The following is a 6,000-nucleotide window of genomic DNA, read 5'->3' as shown; positions in this document are numbered from 1 at the left end:
CTCTCTCTCTCTCTCTCTCTCTCTCTCTCTCTCTCTCTCTCTCTCTCTCTCTCTCTCTCTCTCTCTCTCTCTTCAGCAAAGTTTTGCGACCATCTCATGGAGGTAAATGTGCGTTTTGGCAAACATGGTCGTTTCAATAGCGACCGAGAATGATCGTCCGATTGCGTCCGCTTGTTCCGCGTGATTACTCAGGAACAACTCACTTCTCTTCGCTCGACGACCGCAAAATACGACATCAACGTCTTATCTGAGACGACCGGCGTCGAGATCCACAGGTGTTAAATATATCTCGAGTAGGTCGCGCATATTCCGGGGCACCGAGCGAATAACTCGTTATGATAATCGGCGCAGCCCCCAATCAGGAGTAAATTGCACGAATGAGTAATCGGCGTTCATTAATCCCGGCTAGGTCGCTCGTTTCGTGAACCAGATACCCGCGTTCGTCTAAGAGCGGGTTTTCTCAGCGTGGACGGTGCAGACATTTTCCTACGATCGTTACCGGAAGTTCATCAAGATGTGACAACGCTACCGTGAAACTTCCCCGCGCGCCTCCGCTCGTAAAATACTTTCCCAATTTAAATTTGAGCGCGACGATCCTCTCCCCCTGAAACTTTCCGGTTAACGAGCGGAACCCCGTAACTCAGACGGACGATAAAATACTCGCCGTAATGACGAAACGTGTAATCGGGGGTCACACGAGCTTTCATCCTGATATACGTCGCTCGTAGAAGCGCACCGTCCAAGAGACATCGGAACGTTAATAGAACGCGCTGATCGTAAACGCGATCCCGTAACGAGAGAAAAAGAGGGAGAGGCGAGAAAGAGAGATCGAATCGATTTTTCTACAGCGGAGATTCGATGCTCCGATATCTCTTGATAAAGAAAAACAAATTAACTTGATGATAATAATCTAAATAAGATAATAATTAGTCAAGAGACCAGAATCGAAATTTTGGTCTTGCGTTAAAACTTGAATTTTACAACGCAGTAGAAGCTAAATTAGCAAAGTAATTCTAATGATATAATTTACTCCTACTTTGACTTTAATGAAATTTTCCTTTTCTTTAGTGTCAAAATAGACGTTGAATGGAACAGTGAGGCTGAAAGTAGGATCAAAATTTCGTGTAGATTAAATAGAGTCAAAAGAGGTTGGTATAGGTTTCAGAATATTAAAGTAGGTATTGAATGGAATAACAAGGCTGAAAGCAGAATCAAAATTACGAATCGAACCACTCCTCACTGCGGCTCTTTCTTTTATTTGGAGATAAAAATAGTGGAAAAAAACTCACAGACATTTCGAACGTGACCGTTGCCCTCGCGAGATAGACTCGCGTGCGACGCGATATCAAGCGCGCGGTCACTTAGCCTTTAAATTAATAATCGCGCGAGGTCGAAATAGCTGCTTATCACGACGATAGTTGGCCCTCTAAAACTTTTAAGCGCTTCGATGGCGGTCGAGCAGCCCGGCGTAACACGTGGCGCGCTCGCGAACGAAATAAAAGTTACGCGGCAGTAAATTAAGGAGATTTATGCATCCTTCCGCGACACGCCGGATTTATCGCGCTTCGGGCTCTCCCGCGGTGAAGCTTAACTGATCGACAATGTCGAGCTTACTTGGTGAATGTGTCCGCCGGTAGCGAGCACTCTGTCGCCCGAAAGCGCGCATAACTGTTGCCACCGCCGTCGGGCCTGCCACCCCCGGAACTTGGCGGCTGTAAAGTCGCCGTCGTAGTCTACCTTATCCGCGAGATAATGCTCGGCATCGCGTCCTACTGAGAGAAGAGAGGGTGATGGTACGGCGAGATGTTAAACGACTATTGGATATCGTCGAATTCGCGAGCGAGCAGGTCGGATTAACGCGCGGCGATCAGCGCTATCGAGATCAACGCGAATTTTGGCAACAGCGAGCAGATCGTGGATTACGCTGAATGTTAGGCGACATACACGTATGTGCTCTCTAAATTTCTTGGGGTGGAATCTAACTCAAAACAAATGGACAGTATTTTCATTGAAAACAACAGTGAAAATATTGCTACTCGAAATCGCAAGAGTGAATGTTTCACTCCAGCTTAAAATAGATTTTGACTCCATATGAGCGAATGTTTCACTAGAGTCGATTGGATGAATGATATGTGCGTGTATGACAATGGAATATATCAGATTCACTCTTCAATTTCGAGTGAAAATATTCACTCGACGTTTCAGAGTTTGGAATCAATCCACTGTATATGATTGAAAAGTCACTCCAATTCGAGTGAGTCGGCGGTCATCGTACTTTTTGAGTGAAATTTTGCTCCGAGGCATTTAGAGAACATTTAGAGAGTATAGACTCCCAGATACACGAATACTTTTATTATCGCTCCAAGATGCTACCTCTAAGGAAGAGAGAACGTTATTGTTCCAAGATTAACAAATAGAGTGTTAAAGTAACCTAAATAACAGAAATAATTATATTTTTTCTATTATTTTATAGCTATATGTAATGAGCATAAAGTTCGGAATGTGGAGAAGTGCATTAAACGATTAGTATTTAGCGGTTTATTAATATCTAGATGTGATTAATATATGAGGGATATATAAAAGATAAAAAGAAAACAAGAAGTGAAATTAAATATAAAATAACAAATAATTTTTTGAAAGAAAATGTATATATATATATATATATATATATATATATATATATATGAGAGAGAGAGAGAGAGAGAGAGAGAGAGAGAGAGAGAGAGAGAGAGAGAGAGTGTGTGTGTGTGTGTGTAAACGCGAGTTGTACGATGTAACGTTATAATTGGACTTGGCACCGGCCCGATATTGCGCATCGTGACTAGCGGAACGGCGGAAATGAAGCTCGGGAATAACGCGCTCGGATTTCACCATGTTAAACTTCATTCCGCGTGCTGTGCTAAAAAAGAAATTTGTCTCTTGCGTCCGTTTATTTCATTTTCGCCAATACGCCGCGTGTACAGTATACCCGAATCAAAATTTTTATCTTCTTCAACCTATTTTGATACTTCTGAGACTTATATCAACCTCTTTTGATTCTTCTTAACCTACCAGAGTCGAAATTTTGATCCTACTTTCCATTCAACACTTATTTTGATGCTAAAGAAAGTAAAAAAGGAAATTTTGGACATCATTAAAGTCAAAGTAGGAGTAAATTGTATTATTAGAATTAAACCTGCTTTGCTAACTTAGTTTCTACTGCGTTGTAGAATTCAAGGTTTAACATAGGGCCGAAATTTCGATTCGGGTACCGACGACATGCGCAATCTTTCGAATCTTCCATTGCGTCCTCCGATCGTAACTCACGTCCCCGACGCCGCTTTCAAGAGCGCTTATGGCCGTCTTGCCGGGCTAAATGGTGTTCTTATCCGCAAGATAATGCGCGTCTCGTCCTCGCGCGGATTCAGGCGGGAAAGACGGCGCGACGCGAACACGAGGGGCCGCAACGACATTAAGTAGCGCAGCCGATTGGATAACAAACATTTTATCGCGTTTAATTTTCAGAGTGAGCGCGAGAGTTAAACCTTAACAGCTCCTTCGGCAATAAATAATATTATGCACGCGGGCGGAAGAAAAGCCCCGCGAGCGAGCGAGTAAGCGTGAGCCACGAGGCAATTAAATAAAATGTGATACCGTTCGAGTTATGACGGGAATCTTTATGGCTTATGGGCCGCGGCGTATTCCTTAAATCCGGGCGTAAAGTAACTCCCGCCGTTTACCCGTATATACGCTCGTTTATGCACGCGAAAGAGGCGCGTACAAAACAACCCCTAACGCGCTGTTGTCTCAAGGCGATCCCATCGATCGCCGCTCTACTCTCGGAATTTCTTTCGCGCAATTTTCCCCCGCGACTCTAAACACGGGAAACGAACGCGGAAGGAACAGAGGAAGAAGGAAAGAACAATCTGCTCGATAAGTACGCTGAATACTCGCACACATGCGCTCGCGCAAATACCCGTAACGTGACGTTATCGCTTTCGAGGTATCGCCGTCGCGACGCGCGCCGCTGCCGCAACCCCGACGCCGGGAAACTTCGCGCGAATCCGATCCGCGAGCGACTCCTCGAGCCAATTTCGCCGTTCGCCCGTAAAACCTCGATATCGGAAATTTACGCGCGTCACGTCAATTATAAATGTGTTTTATTATGGCCTCCCCGGTAGGGCGACGAGAGGGCCGCGGCCCTCCGCGATTTTCTGCGACACACCCTCCGATCTACATCGTAAAAATGTTATTAGACCTCGAGCGTTGGGAGAGGTGGGCGACGTTTAAATAAGACGAAAAATTATCTTTTTTTTTTTTTATACGTTCAAGATGCGCGTCTCGCGAGCGTAAAAGCACCCGCTCCGTAAAAACGGGTCCTCCGGAGAGGCGGCCGGAAACGGCGTCGCCTTCCCTGCGATCCTTGAAGGACCGTCGAAGGAGAGGTAAACGGAAATGCGACGTTACGGTGAGGTGTGTGGGTATTGGACTATTCGTGCGCTACAATGTCCTGGCTTAACTGCGCCCTAAAAATTGTTTGTCTACGCGACGCGACTTATACGATCCATCGCGGCGCCCCTTTTAGCCGGTCCATCTTGCGCTCGTTACTGTCATTGTTTAAGGATGGACTTTAAAGCACCGGCACGGTGATAAAGCTGTCCGCGCGGAGATACGTTGTGTCTCCTTAAAAGATGAAACGCCACTCCTCGGAGAGAGTTGACGTTTCCTTGAGTATACAAGCAGAAGAGACCAGAATGTCTCTCGGGTTTTTCATTGAAATTTTGCCAATCCACCAGGATACCACTCGGTCGTTGGCCGAATCTAGATGCTCGATACGGAGCCCGATTCGATATCCTGGAATCTGTACTTGGCAATCGGAACACTCGTAGAATCTCACAGAATCTCGCAGATGAATAATATCTCGCGTCCCCGATCTTCGCAGGAGAAGGAGGAGAAGGAGCTAGCTCTCTGTTTGCGCTCTCGGTGAATTTTGAGGCGATAGGTCGCTTGGCAACCGGGTCAGATCTAAAGTAGCGTTCGCGAAATTGGGTAAACGCGAAACACCAGTCCGACGGAATGCATTCTCGCTTGTGTTATTCGCGAGTCAGCGCACGCGACCGCCCGCGCAAAATGCTCTCTGCAGCCCTTGCTCTCGGCGCAAACAACCGACCGCGATTCTCCTCGCCGACGACGTCGTGAAAACTGTCTCACCGAGCCGGGCGAGGAACGCGAATCCCTCATTAAACATTCGTCTCTCATTAAACCAGAGCGCGATCTAGGACCTTAATTCGGCGATGAGGAGTAATTAAGCGACGCGGCAGGCGGACGCGGGTGGCGAGGCACTTTGTTCCGCCGTAAACCGAGTTTAATGACTTCATGTAAAAATACCCCATCGACTTTACGATAGTCCCGCTCCCCCGATACCCCTCTGCGCCCAGAGAGTGTCTTGGTTCTTCTCTCGCGGGGGCCCTCGTCCACGGCCATAATTTTATAGTTTTATGTAAACTGTATCGGGCCATGAAGCAACGGGCGTCTACGACGCTTTGATGGTGATTGGCGTACACCATGCGATATAAGATCCTCCACAGAAGCCAGTGCTTCCCAAAGGGTATGCGCGCTACTTGGGGAAGCGCGCGCGTTTCCTTGTGGAAGATCCAGGGGGTGATAGTATACGGTAAAAGCTCAATTCAACACGTCGGTCGCTCGACTCCGGCTCGGGAACGAGAATTTTCCACTTGTATGAACACAAAAAGATTTGAACTTCCTTGAGGAGGTTCAATGAACATAGCGTTCGTTGAACCTCGATATACCGTCGTGATGTCCAAAATTTCTCTTTCACTTTCTTTAGTCTCAAAATAGGTTGTATTATAGAATATCAAAGTAAATATTGAATGAAATAGTGAGGCTGAAAGTGCTATCAAAATTTCGACTCGAGGATCTTCTACACTTTTAATTACCAATTTGTGATTATTGACAGTTAGATTATTTAAAATAATATTTGCAGGTGTCTCTTGACAGTTA

General features: G+C 46.0%; 1 protein-coding gene and 1 long non-coding RNA gene across 2 annotated transcripts in view; both read left to right on the top strand.

The window, feature by feature from the left end:
* Nucleotides 1-6,000, top strand: part of LOC116845258 — a 366,503-nt gene that overhangs the window by 102,512 nt on the left and 257,991 nt on the right. The gene's annotated exons all lie outside the window — the stretch shown is intronic.
* The window catches only part of LOC116845256, a 53,457-nt gene that overhangs the window by 20,582 nt on the left and 26,875 nt on the right, over nt 1-6,000 (top strand). The window lies entirely within an intron of this gene.

This window comes from Odontomachus brunneus, unplaced genomic scaffold, assembly GCF_010583005.1.
Source record: "Odontomachus brunneus isolate Ranch 3 - 2012 unplaced genomic scaffold, Obru_v1 Obru_scaffold_050, whole genome shotgun sequence".
In the NCBI taxonomy this organism is placed as follows: Eukaryota; Metazoa; Arthropoda; class Insecta; order Hymenoptera; family Formicidae; genus Odontomachus; species Odontomachus brunneus.
This window is presented reverse-complemented; position numbering and strand designations above follow the sequence as displayed.